The 5,691-nt window shown below is 38.9% G+C and overlaps 1 protein-coding gene across 3 annotated transcripts in view; it reads left to right on the forward strand.

Annotated features, from left to right (window-relative positions):
- Cacna1b (calcium channel, voltage-dependent, N type, alpha 1B subunit) overlaps window positions 1–5,691 on the forward strand; it is a gene marked incomplete at its 3' end in the record, with an annotated part of 168,180 nt that overhangs the window by 146,425 nt on the left and 16,064 nt on the right.

The raw sequence follows: 5,691 nt of genomic DNA on the forward strand, positions 1-5,691 counted from the left end.
AAAAAAAAAAAAAAAAAGTACACACCTGGAGTTTTCTGGGCAATGGATAACATGGGTAACTCTTTCTGAGTTTTGTGGAGTATTGCAGGTGTGGGTTGAGGATGGAAGAGAATGCAGGTGCCTCACAGACCTCTAGGCTGGAGATGTAAATGAGTTGCCATTGGTATTTGGACTGCCTGTGGGGCTAGAAGATACCTTCTGCGTCCTTGCTGAAAGTATGTTCCAGCAACTTATGCATAGCTTAAGCATCATTTAAGTGCTAGTGAGAAATAAGATTCCTGGGCCCCTCCCCAGGCTTGGTGTATCAAGACTTCTGTGAGAAGAATCTGAGAATCTGAGTGTTAACAAGTTCTGGGGTAATTCTGCACATGCTAAACTTTGAGGAACGTTGACATAAGGAAAGATGAGAATTGAGAAGAAAGCAGAAGATTCTGGGCCTGGCTACATAGGAGATAGGTAGGAGCCCTGGGTCCTGGAGCTGAGAGAGGACCCTTAGACAGGTGGAGAGTACCTAGTCAGGTGGTCCAGAGGGAGGGAATGACATACCCCATGACATGTTAGAAGGTAAAATGAGATAGTAATTAAGAATGGATGGCAGAAGTGGGTGGTGAGGCTTGAAAGAACGTTTTTTGCTGGCATAGTGGGAATGAAAGTCTTCTGGAAGTGGGTTCAAGCTCAGTGAGAAGTGAGGGGAATAACAGGAACAGACACCTTTCCCACCATGCACAGTGCTGAGGAGATCCTCACATCTATAGCCACTACCTAGAGTCGGGCCAGCCAGCATGATTGCGCTTTTCTCTAGCCACAGCCAACTCCTTGGAATCCATGGGTAGAGATGTTCAGTATACAGCCTTGAAATTTCCCAGACAAGCATAAGGTGGAGAGAAGGGTATGTGTGAGAATGTGGTCATGGTGCTACAGGCAAGTAAGGGCAGAGGCACTGGGTTGGAGATTCTTCTGCTGATAAAGAAGTCTTGGGATGCAGGTATTAGGGCAATGAGCTAGAAGGGTAGGTGACATGGTTATAGTAGGGGACATGTGCAGTTAAGACTAGGGAGGAGGTGATAGCAACATGGTCCGTCGTCACTGGGAATAACCAAGCTTGGCATATTCTAGGAGTTAGGAAATGAGATGACTTGGGGTGAGAAGCCCACCAGTGGAAAGACCAGGCAGTGATCAGCCCATCTCTGTGTGCCTTGAAAGCAACATGAATGATGATAAGAGTAGAGGAGAGCCAGGTGCAAAATTATCCACAAAGGAGGGAAGACGTTAGTAGAGAACATGAGTATTGAGGGACAGAGGGAGGCTATCTATGCTTCAACTAGAGTGAGAAGAATGGACACTGTTCAGGGAAGATGGAAATAGAAGGATTTTTACTGAAGGTGGGCCTTGAGATTCTTCTCTTCTCTGTAAAGAGAAGCCCAGGATCAGTCAGGGGTGAAAGGGCAGTCTTTTTAACAAATAGTGTTAGGAAATCTGAATATGCAAAAGAACAAAGTTCTTACCTTACCTGACCTTACTTCACCTCACCTCACCTCACCTCACCTCACCGTATATAAAGTGAAATGAAATACAGAGTGTATATAAAGACTCTTGCCATATACAAAGACTCATAGCGTATACAAAGTGAACTCAAAATTAATCAAAGACCTAAATGTAAAAACTAGAACTGTAATGCTTTTAAAAGAAAATATAGGGCATAAAAGTTTATGACCTTGTATTTGGCAAAGTAGTCTTAGATCTGACACTAAAACCATGATGAAACAAAAGTAGGTAAATTGGACAAGTCAAAATTAAAAACTGTTGTGCATCAAAGAACACTATCAACAGAATAAAAAGCAACCTAATGAACTGTGAAAAATATTTGCCAATTACGTATATGGTGGAGTGTTAATATCAGAACGCACAAAGAACTCTTAACAAAACAACCCAAATAAGAAAAGGGCAAAGGCATAAATATGGCAGCTGCTGGGGAGGCTGAGATAGGAAGATGGCAAACTCCAAGGCCAGTTTGAGTCATTTAACAAGGCTCTGTCTCAAAGTAAAAAAGCAAACAGTGTTGGGAATGTAGCTCAGTGGTATAACACCCCTAGGTTTGATCCCCAGTACTGTCCAAAAGGAGTGTGAAGGACATAAAAAGATGTTTTGCCAAAGGAAATGGCAAATGAAAAGATACTGAACATCACTGATCATAGGGAAATGCAAATCTAAGCCACAGTGAGATGCCGCTTCATACCCACTAGTATTACTATTGTAATTTTTTTAAAGAGAATAGAAAAGGAAGGACAATAACAAGTGTTGGCCATAATGTAAAAAGAAATCAAAACCCTTGTGCTCTGGTATTGAGAATGTGAAATGATGCAGTTGCTATAGGAAACATTATAGCAATTCCTAAAACATTAAGAATGAATTACAAGATGACCCATGAATTCCACTGTGTCAAACACAGGGACTTGACAATTGGAATTTAGAGAGAAACCTGCTCATGCATGCTTATAGCAACCACAAAGGGGGAGGCACCCGTAGTTTCTGTCCACAGATGGAGGAATACACAAAATATGGTATAAACACACAGTGGAATGTTATATGATCTTAAAAAGAAAGGGAATTCTAGCACATCTGTGAGGTAGATGAACCTTTGAGGCACTATGCTAAGTGAAATAAGCCAGCCTTAAATGGATAAATACTGCCTGATTCCACTAATATAAGGTGCCTCAAGTAGTCTAATTCATAGAGATAAGGAGTAGGATGGTGGTTGCCAGGGAAAAGGGGAAGAGGAGAAGGGAAAGTCAGTGTTGAATGGGGACAGTTTTAGTTCAGAGATGGGACAAATTCTAGAGGTGGATGGTGATGGTGATTGGATTGTAATGGGTATGTGATTACTGTCAGTGACCTCCACACTTAAGAATGGCTAAAATGGTAAGTTTTTTGTCATGTATATTTTACCACGGTAAAAATATAGAATGAAAGAGAATTATTACTCAAACTCTTTCCAAAAATTGAAAAAGAAGGAGCACCTACTAACATTCTATGAGGCCAGCATCACCTTGATAACGTGGCCAAAGATGACACAGGAAACTGAAGACTGGTAGCCCTGGGAATATTGATGTAAGCATTCTTGACAGCTAGCTTTAACGTGTTTAAGGGATTATACCCTGTGACTAAATGGGTTTTCTCCCAAGGATGCAAAAGTGATTAAACTTGAGAAAAATTGATGTGAAATAAATATTAATGGGATGGGGGGAAATAATAAACATTTCAGTAGGTAGAGAAAGGAGCATTTGACAAATTTCAACACCCTTTCATGATAAAAAAAAAAAAAAAAACCCTCATAGCAAACTAGAAGTAGAAGGAAACAATGTGATGAATGACTTTTATGAAAAACACAACCAACATTCTGCTCAGTGTTGAAAGACAGAGACTGTCCCCCAAAGGGAGGGAATGAGAAGCCAAGGGTGCTCCTTTTCCACACAGATGCTCAATGTTGTGGTTAAAGTTCCAGCCAGAACCAACTAGGCAAGAAAAAGAAAAAGCATCCAAATGGAAAAGAAGAAGTCTTTGTATTTTAAGGTAGCGTAATTCTCTATGTAGAAAATCCCACAAATGTGCACAAACACAACAATACCACTAGAACTAATAAGTGAATTCAGCAAAGCTACAGGGTACAAGATCTAATAAAAGTTGGTGGTGTTTTTATTCATCAGCAATGAAAAATCTGAAAAGGACATTCAGAAAAATAATTCCTCTTTAAATAATATCCAAAAGAATAAAGCTCCTAAGAATAAAATAACCAAAGAGGTGAAAAACTTTTTAAAATTGAAACTACATAAACATTGTTAGGAAGAAGTTAAAGAAGACCTAATGAAATGGAAAATCATCCCATGTCCATGAATTGGAAGACTTAATATTGGTAAAATGTCAGTACTCCTTCAAGTGATGTATGGATTAAATGCAGTCCCTATCAAAATCCTAGTGGCCATTTTGGTGGCAGGTGGAAAAGCAGATCCTTAAATTCCTATTGCAAGGCAGTAGCCTAACCAACCCTCAAAAAGAAAAAGGTGGAGGGCCCACATTTCCTCATTTCAAAACTTCCTGTAAAGCTACATTACTTAAAACAGTGTTGCTCGTATAAGGACAGTGGAATAAAATTGAGAGTCCAGAAATAAACCCAAACACTATGGCAAGTTGATTTTTGACAAGGATGCTCATGAAGAAGGAAGTCTTTCTTCCATTGATAATTGAACTGGGAGCAAGTAGTCTCTAACAGATGGTATGAAGAAAACTATACCTGCATACAAAATAATGACCTTCATCTTGCTCCATATACAAAATCAACTGATCAAAGACCTAAGTAGAAAAACTAAAAATATTAGAAGAATATATAGGAGGTAAAATTTTAAGACCTCAAATTTAGCTATTGGATTCTTTGGTTTGACATAAAAATCATAGAAAATTAGATTATTTGTACTTCTTTAAAATTAAAAACTTGCATATCAGAGTATATTATCAAATATGTGAAAATATAGTCTACAGAATGGGAAATGTTTACAAATTACATACCTCATAAGACATTACTATCCAGCCTTTATAAAGAACTTTTAAGCCTGACATGGTAATGCCTGCCTGTAATCCCAGTACTCTGAGAGACTGAGGCAGGATGATCAAAAGTTTGAGCCCAGCATGGGCAACTTAGAGATGTAGCAAACATTCTGTATCACAACTTTTTAAAAATAAAGAAGTAGAATTGTAGTTCAGTATACAAGTTCTGGGTTCAGTTTCCAGTGTCAGAAACAGCTTTTACAATGCAAGAACAGAAAGACAAATTTTTAAATGGGCAAAAGATGAAAACAGACATTTTTCTAAAGAAGACACACAAATAGCCAATAGTTACGTGCAGAGATGTTGAATGTCTTTGGTCATTAGGAAATATAAAACAAAATCATGATGAAGATAACCATTTTATATCTACAGTGATAGCTATAATAACATTTTTTTAAAAAAACAAAGTATTGGCAAAGCTGCAGAGAAATAGGAACTGTAGTTCATTGCTAGTGGGGATGTTAAAAACACATCAGCTGCTGTGAAAAAGTTTGGAAGTTCCTTAAAAAATGAAGCATAAAATTACCATGTGACCTAGCAATTCCATTCTTAGGTACACAGCCAAGAGATATGAAAAGACATTTGTGTGGCACATGCATGTTTACAGTATGATTCATCATACTGCCAAAAGGTTGTAATACCACAGATGTTCATGAATTGAGGGAGGCTCCTTCAGCCGTAAGATGAAAGGACATTTTTACACATGCCACAGTGCAGACGGACCTGAAGAGCATTATACTGAGTGAAAGTAGCCAAACAGAAAAGATCACATATTTTGATTCTGTTTTTATTAAATATCTAGAATAAACAAGCCTAGAGAGGGAAATGAGATTAGTGGCTGTCAAACTATAGGGTGAGGGAGCTGGGGATATAGCTCAGTGGCGTAAGCGCCTGCCTGGCAAGCACTAGGTCGTGAGTTCGATCCCCAGTACCACACAAAAAAATAAAAATAAAAAAATAAAGTGACTTTAGCCAGGTGTGGTGCCTCCCGCTTGTAATCCCAGCACTTGGGAGGCTGAGGCAGGAGGATCATTGCAAGTTCAAGACCAGCCTGGGTTACAAAGTGAGCTCAAGACCAGTCTGAACTGCATA

This window comes from Chinchilla lanigera, unplaced genomic scaffold (assembly GCF_000276665.1).
Source record: "Chinchilla lanigera isolate Chin_1 unplaced genomic scaffold, ChiLan1.0 scaffold00112, whole genome shotgun sequence".
In the NCBI taxonomy this organism is placed as follows: Eukaryota; Metazoa; Chordata; class Mammalia; order Rodentia; family Chinchillidae; genus Chinchilla; species Chinchilla lanigera.